Source organism: Phaethon lepturus, unplaced genomic scaffold (assembly GCF_000687285.1).
Source record: "Phaethon lepturus isolate BGI_N335 unplaced genomic scaffold, ASM68728v1 scaffold18281, whole genome shotgun sequence".
Lineage (NCBI taxonomy): Eukaryota > Metazoa > Chordata > Aves > Phaethontiformes > Phaethontidae > Phaethon > Phaethon lepturus.
The window spans coordinates 82,347-96,332 of NW_010520021.1; positions in this window are offsets into that span (position 1 = coordinate 82,347).

Below are 13,986 nucleotides of genomic sequence, written 5' to 3' on the forward strand. Positions count from 1 at the left end.
TCTCTAGAGCACAGTCCTTCCCTCCTTATAAATCAGCTGAAGAACATCTGCCACTGATGTTTGCTGGAATAGCATCAGTGGTCAAATCACCTCTTCCTCTTCACCAACAGACTCAGATTTTGATTTACAAAGCAGAAAACATTTTTTATCAAACCTCAGAGAGCACCATTGCTCTAAAGTTACAGCCATCTGGCAATGGTTCTGCATAGCTCATGCTTATCTGTAGGCTCCACAGTTATTTCTAGAATTTTCCTCCCACATTTCATAAATGTTTCTTTAATAAAAGACCGCTTGCCAGAGCTGTAAGAGAAACAAAAAGTTGTGTGTGTTATAGAATCAGCAACAATTCTATAAATCTCAACAGTGAAAAACTTTTTAATAGATTCATTTCCAGCATTCAACATTGCTAAGGTCACTGCTGTAGTGTACTTCGAGAGTGTCCCTATTCCATTATTTATAAATATGGTATAAATTGTTTGCCAGTGCTATATATAAAAAAAAAAGGGGGGTCCATTAGCAGTGGAGCTATTCCAGTCTATCAGGTAAAGGAATCTTGTAATAATAAACATGCAATTCTCTATAAACAATAGACAAAAATTCTCTATAACTTTAATTATACCTTCTTCATTACATCGTTGTCTTTTAGAACTGATGAAAATGTACACTAAACCCTGAAAACTGAACAGATTTTGTTGCTCTTCAATTCCTGTAGCCTGACAACTATTTATGCTATCAATCGCTATCTTAACACTTTGGTAAAATGTAGGCAATTGATTTAAACACTTAATAAAGTTTAGGTTATTAAATGGGCAAATAAACAAAATAGAGAGAGTGGCCATAATTCAACATAATACCTTCATTTAAAGACATTGCAAATCTTGTTCTTAGCACCCAAGAGCTTTATTACAGCTGAGCCTTGAAAGAGAAGGCCCACAGAAATGAGTTGTAGGGACATTTAGTAAGCCTCTGTTCAAAGCCTTTTACAAATGCAGATCCCAAGAAAGCTCAAGATTCAGCAGAATACCAAATGTCTTCCTCACCTAATTTAACCTGTAGCATGAACTGCTCTCAAATGCCTCCCCCTCCCAATGGCAGTATTTCTGTAAGCAGCCTCTGTATACACCCTGTGGAAATACACTTCATTGTATTTTTAAAGTTCAAGACATAAAACTACTTGTGTAATGAGCATAATTTATAACCAGATGCTAGAGAACTTCCTTAGGACAAAATGCCAAAAAAAAAAAAAAAGTAGTTGCTACTTATTATGTAGCTTTGTTTTCAAATATGTTACTTACTTTTAAAAGAGAATTCTGTATCTTGTTAAAACCCAATGGCTAAATATAAAAATCTCTCCAACCAGGTAGCTACAGATTCAAGGAAAGCATGCTTTAGGTTGGTGACTGTAAGCAATTAAATAATTAAGTCACTACATCTCAGCTACTGCCACATCAACTCTCCTTGGAGGGAGAGGAGAGCAAGACAAAAGTGAAAAGTCTGCTGCCTCTTGATATCAGAATTGTCAACAGAAACATTATTTGATATGCCTAAATATACATGATATTCACAGAATATAAGAATTAACATTTCTTTCTGTTTTCAAAAGCTATGTTTCCTATGTATGCCTGTTACATGCAATGGTCAGACACAAAAACGCCTAATAACACATGATTATCCTCAAACTATTCTGCATCATCCAGATACAGTGGATGACCAATTATGACGTTAAAAACTTAACAACATTCCTTTTCCAGGGTATCCTTTGTTCTCTACTTTTGAGCTGATCGTGTTTTCCAATTCTGGTTTGTCTCTGAAGACATTTTTTCACTTTTGCCTGATTCTCTCCTCTACACACATTTTAAAAGATGAAGTGGACAGACTACAAACTCCATTATACCTCCCTCTCCCTTTCCAAGGCTGCAACAGATATCTGCTGGATGCAGCCTCATTTGTCAAGAGGTGTGTGGATAGACGGCTCAAGGTTCATAACAAGGTTCGGTTTAATGCGGCTACTCTAAGGCCACTGAGATTGAGTGCTATCAGGTGGTTACCCTGGTGTTGCTCAAGGTTTTCAGACACTAGTCTACTGTGTCTAACAGTCTGCGTCAGCCTACTGCATGTCTCCAACACCTCATGAGAACATCAGTTGAGACAGCTGTGTCTGTAGCTTCCTGTCCTTGATAAGTTAATAAATCATGCTTACCTTCTTGTCGTTGTGTTTAATTAAAAAATGACATAAAATCTAAATCACTAGGCCAGTTGGACCCTAAAGGTTGAACCAATGAGGACTTTCTGTAAGACACCCTAGAATCACCTTTGGCATCAGCAAGACAAATGCCAGTAGTATTTTGGTGAAAATACAACTTTACTAGGAGGTACTGAACTCCATGTAGTTCAAGCACATACTTATTTTCAACATATTGGACTCTTGATCGTTCAAGATAAATAGCTGAATATTTTTTATGACATAATTCCAGAGTATCAGAAGTGGCTTACATGTCAGTCAGAATTAAATATCTCATTAGTAGGCGTGCAGCTACATTACTAGCCAACATTTATGACCTCCGCAACTTGTGTAAAACTCCCATATGTCTTGTATATGTAACGTTTTCTAGGAAACTGCAGAGGGTTTATTACCTTTTATATTTGTGACAGAAAACACATATTAAACATAAGGCCAAAAGGCAACTACTGCAAATGGTGTCTGAAAAGGAATTGATTCTTGAACACTTTGTTTTTACATATTCATTTACATATGTGTTCTAACCATATGGTCACTTATTTGCATATTTAAGAAATCAGCACTACAGCTCTAACCTCAGAATATGTTAAAGGTTACGTGTTGAGCTATTTTTGCATCAAATTTTCAACTTTGCTGAGCTCAGTTTCAACAAAGTGTCGGGTGCTGTTGACATCGGTGATGCTATTCTGGGTGTACCGCAGTATAGCCAAGGATAGAATTTGGCACAGCGAATTTAGAAAATAATTAAGGCCATCTCACAAGTCACCACGCAGCATGGCAGCACAAGAATTTCTCAAAAGGAGCAGCTCAAAACTGCACAAGCAGAGGCTGATGCGGACCACTGTGGAGGCGTATTGGCACAGGAGAAAGAAGCCTCAGTCATTCCAACCCACATCCTTAACCAGCTGTGATCACTATTATTTGCTCAGTCCTATGGGAACTAAATCAGAACAGATTTTTCTTTTAAATGGGCAGTGTTGGCTTGCCTGTCTTAACTCCTGATAGAATTACAGCAACATAAACAGGGGAGTTACTATCACCATTCTCTTTTTCAGAGAATGTTTGGTGGACATTTTCTAGCTGAATGTTACTGACTTATATTAAGAGGGGAAAAAGAAATGCCACCTTGAAGTATTATACACATGATGTTAAATTTTTATTAGGAATTAATGATATCTACTGAATCACATTTTTCTGGTGAAGGTTTTCCTGCTGATGTACTACAACACCCATTCTCAGCTCTGCAGGTCATGGCAGACTGACTCGATAACATTACTTGGATGGAAACTTCAAATATCATACCTGGTAAGTTCCTTGGTCCAATCTAAATCAACCTTTTTCCCCTATTAGATAACTTTTATGTAGTACTTGCCACATTGCTCAACTCATTGAGCCAACTAGGAGGATTTCATTTAAACAGAAGGTAAATATAACCGCATTACAAACATTGCATCAGCTCTTGGCACTTTTGTTTTAATGGATGGAGCTAAAAATTGCAGACAGTACAAGACTAAGCTTACACAGAGATTTTTAGTTTGCAGAGTAAACAGTTTGTAATGTTAACCAGAAATCCTAAGTTATACATGAGACACAGCCCCTAACCTATCCCAAGTATGCCAGCTGTTAGTTTGTCTCAAGTTCCTCACAGTTCTCAATAAATTTTTCTCTCATTGCAATGCTACTTACTAAATTGCTCATTTCCTCTTACAGAGTGCAATTCAATATATTATCAGGAAAGACATTTGGGCCATCGGTTTCTAACCTTCTGCCACATCCGAATATTTTCTGGCTCCACTAGTCTTCAAATCCCACAAGAAATTTGTTCCCCCTGAGGATTACTTTATATAATAAACTCTCAGGAGGTATTTCAAAAGCTTTGAAATCCCTGGTAAATCCAGTTTTAATCCATTATTACACTGGCATAGAAGTAATTTCTGTACAGTAGAAAGTCATAGGTTTCCTCTGCAAACGTTCAGCTGGTTAGTCTTCCATGCTGGATTCACTTAAGTGGATTCATCTATTTGTTTCAATGGTTTTACCTCCAAGCTTTCAGGATCATCCCTTTTTCTTTTCTTTAAAGAAAAAAACCACAAAACTCCCTGCTTTTCTTTATAGCGGCCAATTAAACAGCTATGAAAAAACACATTAGCAAAACAACCAATTTCCTCAGACTATCAAAAAGACTTGTTGATCCTTACCAAAACCACAGCTGGTCGTTTGTCCAGTACCTTAGTCTGACATCCATGCAGAAAGGTCCAAAAAAAGGACATGATAACTTCTAGAATTAAGACTAGTGCAAAGTAATCATTTAGACCACCTGAAGTGTACATTTTTCACCAAGTGAAGAAGCTAATTACTGATATTCTAGCTGACTCACCAGTTCTCATTTCCTGCAACTCAGAGATTTAAATAAATTTAGTGTCTCCTGTTATCTTATTCTGAAGTTCTCTCTTCACCCCAATTTCAAGTGTCTACACTACAGTTTGAAACTATTCTTAATAGGCTCCGTCTCATTTTTTTGAAATAGAATGCCATTTTTACCCTCAAAGTTTATATTTATTTGCTAGTCATCACAGCAGTCACTCTCAGCTTGTACTTCAATCTCCAAAGATGCCACCAAGTGTAGCAATAGTTGAATGACTTGCTCCAATATATAAGCTACACTTTCTGATCTAAAGTACAAATGGCACTATAGTTTTCTGCATACAGCCTCATCTTAATTCTTCCACTGAAACCAATGGCAAGATATACATGTACTTCAGTAAAAGGGCAGATCTCTGACACGCTTTCAACTCACTAATTCCATCTATCAAAACTGTCATAATTTAAGCAGGTATGAAACATTTTGGAGGGATTACACATTTTAGTCATTAACAGACAACGAATACTGGGAGATGTTCTCAGCAAAAACAGGAATAAAAATTAAAATTCTGTATTAAATGTCTTGGAACAATATAAGATATTGAGACTTGATTAGAGTGTTAGGCAATTACAGCACAGCATTTCAGATAGCCAAGAGGTAAAGTGAAAACTTCAGTCATGTTTTCAGAACCTGAATGCAGTTTTCAGTACTGGGATGACTTCAAAAGGAAACAGATTTTTCCACAGGCAAGGCTTATCCCTTCTGCTCCAAGAGTTCGCAGTTGAAACAGGATGTAAATACCTTGGTTAGAAGGGACTCAAACTAAAATATACTTGAGCAGTTCTCTCAGGTTCTGATCCTGTTCTAAATGAACCAGACAAATGAACTTCCCCCTGAACTCAGCATGATCAGGATCAGTGTCAAATTATTAACAAGCATTTTCTCAGTAGGTTTATCTATCTGTGAAAAATAATTACTCCTCACAGCCTTGCAAACAAACAAGCTTTAACACTGAGTTAACTAGAATATTCACAAACTCATGCAAACAGGCTAGCCTTCTAAGCATGCAGACACAATTAAGCTTTCAGTTTTCCCATTAATCTTTATTACAGAAATCTAGTCCAGGATTGTACTCCTATTCCTCCTAGCTTAATACTTCAAATTCTGCTCTTGCTGCCAGAGTTATCTGTGTTGCGGACAGCTCCAAGAGTCAACATTCTTCTGACATGGATTTTGGGATAAAGATTTCCCTAGGATCCACGTCCTGTTCATTTCTAGAACCCAGTTTAAATGGCCAGGTGCATTTCTGGCAAACTGGGATGATTTTCAGTTGACTTTTCACCTGAGAATTCCAATAAAGAACTGAAGGAAGGGAATTTGGATCCCATCCTCCACATACGCATGCACACAAACGCACAACCCGGGTTCCTGTCAGGCTCTGGACACGAGAATTTTTAAGCCCCTGGCAATAATACTGCAATTCCAGGTGTGTATTAGTTTCATCAAAATTATACGCTGTGTGACAGATATTCATTGTACTTCTACTGCCACTAGATATGCTGCTTGGTGTCACTTATTCCCTTACTCCTTCAGCTGTCTCACAATACCAAACTAAGCATTAAAGAAATGCCTTGCTTGTCAGAAGATAATTCAGAGTATTCTCTTGAAAAACATGTGTGTCTGTGCACATCATACAGTTTCGAGTTGCTGATATTTCCCTAAAGTAATTAAAGCCTTCAGATCTCTCTGTGCAAGAAAACTACGCTGAGAACTTTATGTTTTGCAGATACATCCCCCCAAATCTTTAAAGTATTTGTGAAATAACTGCTCAGAACTATTTTCTGCTCCGTGCAGAAGACAGTGCACGAATCAGCAGGATACTTTAACCTAAACCATTTTTGCTTAAGAAAGCAACTGAAAAGGAAAACCAAGTGCCACTTTTGTTTTACAGATTGCACTCAACCAGACAGCTTTGGAGATAAAAATCACAGGAAAAATAGCATAATTAAGATTTCTTCCTCCAGTAGTTGTATACAACATAAAATGTATCATTACAAGATCTTATTTGTTAGCATTACCTAAGCTTGCAACACAGTCCAGGGCAGTTACTTAAATATGTAGCAGCACTAACCCTAAAAACATCTGTCAGATCTTACACAACTTCTCCCCTTCTAGAGACTACTTTCACTTTCATTGACTACTACTAGTGTTAACTCCACGTGCACTAGAGCAGGGTCAACATACATACTCCATCCACAGGCACCACAATGGCACGCCATTCACAGGTGAAGATTAATAAAGACCAAATTAGAAAATTTATACCTCTGAAAAACAACTGTTTAAATAATCTAAACATTTGTGACAGGTAGGCAACAGTATTTTTACTTTGGAGGTTCTACTGACACTTAATCAGAGTAAAGCTACATAACTTGCTCACGATTTTGTCATTCACAGAACACTGTTATATTAAACTCGCCGTGATGAGTGATCTCATGAAACCCATAATATTTTCCTTTAAATGAGAGTGTATGTACTGTATTGCCAGGGTAATCAATTTATCAAGAACAATGGTATCGGATGCTGGGTAGCCTGAGTATTTCTCAAGCTATCAAAATTTCTCAAAAAAAAAAAAAAAAAAAAAAAATACAAAGACATTTAGATTGCATTCTCCAGTTATTTGATAAAGCACCGAGATGAACTGCAACACAGAACCTGAATACTGTGTCTGTCACTAATCCTTCAAGTTCAGCATCTTATTTGTGTGAGTGATCTGTGATAACTTAAGAGGACAGCAGTGCTGTAAGCACACACACAGAGTGCAGCGCTGTTCAGCATGCAGAGCCATTCCCTTCCCAGCTCGGGACTGTAAGGTACAGAGGAGAATATGCTACATTAAAACAAATGCTTTGTCTAAAAGAACAGTAAAAAGTGTTACAGCTTAAGACATAGTCCCTCATAATGCTCTGCTCAGAATGGCTCTATAAACATACCATTTTCAGTGGCTGAGTAAGAAACGTACCAGAGATGGACCACTACGGATTGTAAAAACTACATTTAAAAAAAACAAAAACAAACTCTTTTCCATTTGTTTAGTCTTCCCTGCTAATTTTAGTATTCAGAGCACCATGACATGAGCCAGAGGAATGGAATTTGAGCAGTCCTCCCGTCTGACAATTTCCTTTACAGGTTTGCCTTCTTATACTGTAAGGAAGAATCCAATTTCCAAAACTACAGGCAGTTCATTTAAAACACATCTTTCCATTTTGAACACATACCACTTGCAGCTTGTGCTCTGAGGACACACAATTATGTTTCACCCTCTTAAGGCAAAGGCTCAGCATATTCCATTGAAAACAGGTAACATGCCCTAGGTTTACAATTGCAACATAGATATCTTTATGAAATTTTGATTACACGGTGCTGTAGATACCACATGCTAAGTGTAACCCTTCCTCCAAAAAAGAAAAAGCTTTATGAATCCTATCTTATTTTTCTTTTCTTCTAAAATAGCGTATCCAGTATTAGACCATCTTCATTTAAAACAGTTCAAGATTTCTTTAGTCAGTGTATTCATGACAATGCATAAACGAATTAACAAGAAGGTAATTTGTCCCATTTGCATCAGTTTATATTTTGTATTCACACAGACATAGTTCAAGGGAACTAATTTGGAAGAACAGCAGAGTGTAATTTCTTCCTGTTCACAGAATTGGTTAGACTCAGCATGCAACCATTTCCCTTCGGTTTTCTAAGTGCCGTGTTTCCAAAGAGTATACCCTTAATCTTCATGGAATTCTCTGGGTCATTAACATACTTATTTTTCCCTCTAATATATTTCTATTACGCATCAGCATAAAAGATTGTTTTAACCACTTGCTATTTAGGAAACTGTCAAACAAGCCTATTTCATACACAATGATGCTATCAAACACCAAGAAGCAGCTAAAATTCCATATGGCATCAAGTTGTGAAATATTTTGTTGTTTTACAGAAATACAAAATAAAAGCCTGGACAGCTAAACTGCCACATTAAGAGCAGCACAGCATGTTTCCAAGTATTTTGGCCAGCACTGTGACAGCACCAAAACTAAGGACACGGACCACAAACTGCAGCCATGTCAATGAAAGCAAAACACTGTTTTTAAATACAGCATCCACACTCCGTACAACTCCAGGCACCTTTGAACTACATTTAGTACTACGGGTACAATTTTCAAGTGCCTGTTCCTCGTTCATTCCTGCATTCTCAAGCATGTATGCTTGCTGCGTGACAGGGTTTCACATACTCAACCACACGATTTTACAACAAGAGTCTCAAGCATGCTCATAGTATACATTAAAACGTGAAGCAGTACATACCTGCAACTTTGAAATAAGGGTGAATTTTAATTACCCATCAAACTCTTGAAGATGCTATTATTACTACAGTGATGTTTAAGATGCACTAACACCAAGCTACAATCTTCAGTTTTCCCTCCTCAACATGGTGCAACCGAGCATCGTGTGCAGCGTGACATGGGAATATCCAGACAGGAATATCCCCAGGGAAAGGCAGGGCTGGACACCCAGTTACCACGGGAGCTGCTGGGCAGTTAGCAAGCACCCCCACAGAGCCCACTCGCTCATCTTTCCCACACAAAACACCCCCCAAAAACCCCAAAGTTTTCACAAACATTTAAGCAACACATTTCACATCAAATTTGCCAGTTCTCAGCTGTTACAGCTCAGACCATGCCCAGCACCTTGTTGAAACTCACAGCTTTCAGTACACGAAGCCGCAGTGAAAGCGGGGCCGAGGCACCTCATGCCAAGGTGCTAGCAGTGGCAGGGCGCGGTTTCTAGGGCTCATTCCTCATGCCGTGGCTGTTTAGTTACGGCAGCCAGCAAGAACGTGTGAAGCAACACTTACTTTGCTCGGGCTGAGGCGGCCACAGGAAAAAAATCACAAACTAGTTTTGGCCTCGAGCCTATCAATCCACAACCAAGAGCGACTCCATCACCTACTGCAGGAGTGAAGCAATGAAATCAATTCTGTTGCTGCCTCCTCAGGCAATCTTCCACCAGCTCCTTAAAAATCAACATTTTCCTGATAAATATAAATATTGAGAGAACAGTTCTTCCTTCAAAGCAAAGACAGCGTGAACATTAAGGTCAACCTGAAATTAATCCTACTAAGTTTAAATTTCCGCAGTGTGAGACTGTATTTTTTACTTCCGACAAAGCATATAGAAACTGACATGCCATATTTGACAAGCAACTAATTAGTCTGGTATTTTCTCTTTAGAATCAGCAAGCCTGTAATGCTTTCAAATAAAATAGTACAAGAAATCTTATACTGAGCAGTTGCAGAACATCACGTTTTACAGAAACTCTTCTAAGGCTGGGTAATCAGTTATCAACCTTGAAACCTTCAAACTTAAGGTGTTTTAGGCTTATTATACAGGGAAAAAAATCACAAGAAAAACAAATTCTATTCAGCTACTGAGAATCACAGCAGATTTGCTACTCTTTGAAGATACACTACCAGAGAATACCAGAGAATTTGTTGCTGAGACAAGTTTTAAATAAGCTAAGGATCTGAAGGTCACCTCCAACACCATAAAATTAAGAATTTCCTTTCTTTCACAAACCAGTAGACACTTCCCTGATGTTTTCTTGTCCTGATACCTCAACTTCATTGGGGATTTTCCCCTTCCTGCCCTGCAAATGTCCCAAAATTGCAAGCAGATATAGAAGGTGTGTGAGGAAAACAAGTCGTCCATCTTCCTCAGAGTGTCCAACCAGTGCAGTTTCCCCAACTAAAAGCAGATGCAACAGATTGTGTTCCCTAATTAATGGAGAGACATGTCCTTAGCGTTCTCAAGTCTGAACTGCTCAAACATATTACCCCACCACATAGCGTAGCAGCATGTTTAGTCTTTTGTCACAGGCTTTGGGAAGAGCTTATACTTTCACAGTACTTATTGAAGTATGTGCTGATGCATATGTTTTTGAAGAAACATGGATTTATCTTGTTCTGTTCATATAGATTTTCTTCTATTTAATGAATAAGTCATTAGGACAACAATAGCCAAGTCCTATTAGAGTCACACAAGGCCTTTCGAGGCTGATATTGTCCAATCTCAAAATACTAACTCATAAGTTTTATTTGTGATTTTCTTTGGGGCTTTTGCCTCACAATGCATCCAGATGCTACAAATAACGCCTTGTTAATACATGCAGCATAGACATGTACATTGATTTTTCTATGCTGAATAATGAAATAGAAAAGAAAAAAATCCAGAATTTCTTATGTCTCACTTGAATCTTCATTCAAAGCGGCCACAGCAGCTTTTATTTACAGCAGCTGTTTGACCTTGCTAGTTTGCACCTGCTGGAACAGTGTCCCAGAGATTCCTTCACAAATTAGGGGATATAGAGCAATCACTATGCTCCAAATTCTGTGTTTATGTGCCTCTTCCCTACTTACCGGTATGTGCTACTAGGACCATTCACAGAGCTCAAGGAGGACTTAAAACACACTCGTATCTGTTGAAAATCCAATTACAAAGTTACTCCCCAGTACTAACATGCTACCAGAGGATGCAGATTTCTAAACCAAGGGTCAGTCTTAGAGCTTCACTTATTAAAATGCAAGCTAGTTTCAGGAGCTGAGCAAAACATTTCAGTGAATATTGTGCCAAGTTCAAAGAACCAAGAACTCTAATACAATAATTAAAAAGGATGTGATAATACACCACAAATGATTCAAACACCTCAGTAGTTCAGCTGCTTCTGCCATTCATATGCCAGCTGCCTTTTGTGCCCCTTAAGGCCAGAAAGGTCTTTGTCCTTATTGCCACATCATCAAAAAAACAAACATGAAACTGTAACTCCATGGAAGATTTAATCTCAGCAGTGGTGATCCTATGCTTGGCAAAATGAATAAATCACTGATATCCTTATACTTTCCTGATATGAAGTATCTCCCAAAGAGGAAAAGTAGTCCACAGGAAAATGTATAAGCATTGGAAACACTCAGCACTTCACACTAGCATTCCATGCGGGATCAGCTTTCCGTGCCATACTGCTCTACAAACCCATGTAATGAACGTGACAGCAAATGCTTTGCATTACTGTTTTTCTGCTCACACGGAGGCAGGATCTTGGAGAAGTAATGTAAGTGGCTAAGCTGGCATTAACTAGATTCTTTTTTCCCCACCAGGCCATCTGTTGAAGAAAAGATCATGGAGATCAGTGCCTCAGCTCCTTGTGAAATGCTGGCAGAGGGGTATGGATGCCAGTTGAACTCCTGACACAGCGATTCAGATAAATGAAACAAAAAAGGTTGTTGTGGGGGCATGGGGGGGACTTACACAAGCTCGTAAGTCACCACCACGAGAAGGAGCTGAGCAAAACCTTGTATGAGTGGTCTACCCAGTAACATGGACACTTCTTATTTATGAATTATTCACCAACCTAGCTTGACAACTATGAATTTGTTTAGGCTCTGTAATAGTATGAATCCTGTATCTGGCATTTTTCTTCTGATGAGTTACTCACTGTTCATTTTTGCTCATCACAACATGTGCCTCTAGGCAACAAAAGCACTGTTTCTATTCCTGGATTGGATCACTGAGCCTTTTACTAGCAAGGAACAACAGCTTCCACAACAAATAGCAAATATCAGACAGATTTTTTCAACCAGGCACTGGAATTCTCAACAAACAGCCATTTGCCCAAATTTCTAAGCTTCCCACCTCCTAAAAACAGGAACCCACTCACATTGTGACTAATTTCACAATATTTCTCTTGCTTTCTCCAATTTGGTTTTTATTTGGCCTTGACCAAGCTTAACATCCTTAGAAATGCATGAGAATCATCAGCCCATCTGAGTCTGCCAGGAATTTCAGAGGGAGCCCTCATACAGATTTTGAATGGTCTGTAGCAGCTTTGGGGGCTGGAGAAGTATTTGCAGAAAAGACCTGTTTTCCCAACTTCTGAACCAATCTTTTCCTTTACTGGCAGAAACACACACCAATCTTGTCTTAGAGATAGTATTAATCTGAAAAAAACCCATATAACCACTGATGCACAGGTAAGAAAGACACAGCAACCATATTTCCAATGTACTATGTGAACAGCAGTGCCTTTGAATAATTTTGATTTTTTAAACAATTAAGAAAATTAATGTTTATTTTGCTTTTTAAATGTTTTGCATTTGGAAGATACAGTATCAATGACTTGAAAAGTATTTGTGTTTTAATGGATTTTGGGTCTGAAATACTGATAGCTTATTTACTGCTTAATTCCAAACTTATTTTAAGGAACATTCTAAGCTGGAGGCCTCAAGCACACTATTGAGCACACTGCTCATCTCAAGTACTCCTTTAGCCTTTCGATCTGTTCTGATCCTTTTGCACCAACGTAGCCCATGTCATCACTCAAAGGAGCACAAGTGTCCTGACTGCTAAGACCCTTTGTATTTTTTTCCCCTAAGGAGACATGTTCTTGCCACTTCCTGGAATATGAAAAGAAGCTTGCCCACTATCTTGGCAATAAGACGTAATAGTTTATGACTTAAGCTGAGATCCTACACAAATACGCTTGCAAGTCATCAAAATGGGTATCTGTATTTCTGTAACAGACCTCACAGGGACAATCAGAAGTAGTTGTGCCTTGCTATCCTTGGGGATTTTGGACAACAACATGTCTATACTGTGAGCATCTCCACCAGCACCATCTCACAATGACATGAAAAACATTTACATTGTCAGGTCATAAAAGAGCAACTAGGCATGGAAACACAAATGTTTGCTGTAATAGCTATTGAAAACAACTGCAAGCGTGTATTGAAGATGCTGTTTTAAAATACATGTAAGTTCCTCAAGAATTTTTTTACATTCTAATACACTTCTAAAGAGCTGTTTAAATCTTGAGGACTGTGACATAGCCTGTGCCTTGACAGAGAACACAGCTGAGGAACAGTAAAAAGACTATTAGTTATGTATGTCACTCATCCAAGGTGATTTTTTCCTAGTGTACCACAGATCTTCTGTATGCTTCCAGACAAAACAAACAGCTCTATGCTTGTCTACACCTTTAAACCTTGCATTATACCATGTAATTTTTTAGTTTCTTACATGGTTTAGGGAATTCAACTTCAGCTATGAAGTCACAAACAATGCCTCTGGCAACTTAAGTCCTATTTCTGTAAAACATGTAGGGATATTTGCCTCCTGTAACATTTTCTCCTTCCTCACTTCTGTTTTTTCACTCAGCTTTAATTTTGCTTGTCAATAGCTATGTTTTGGATACCCAATAAAGTGAGATCAAACAGCAACCCCCCCAACAGTAACATAGTTCAATTAAACCTATGAAAGTCCAGTTTGAGTGAAGCAAGACA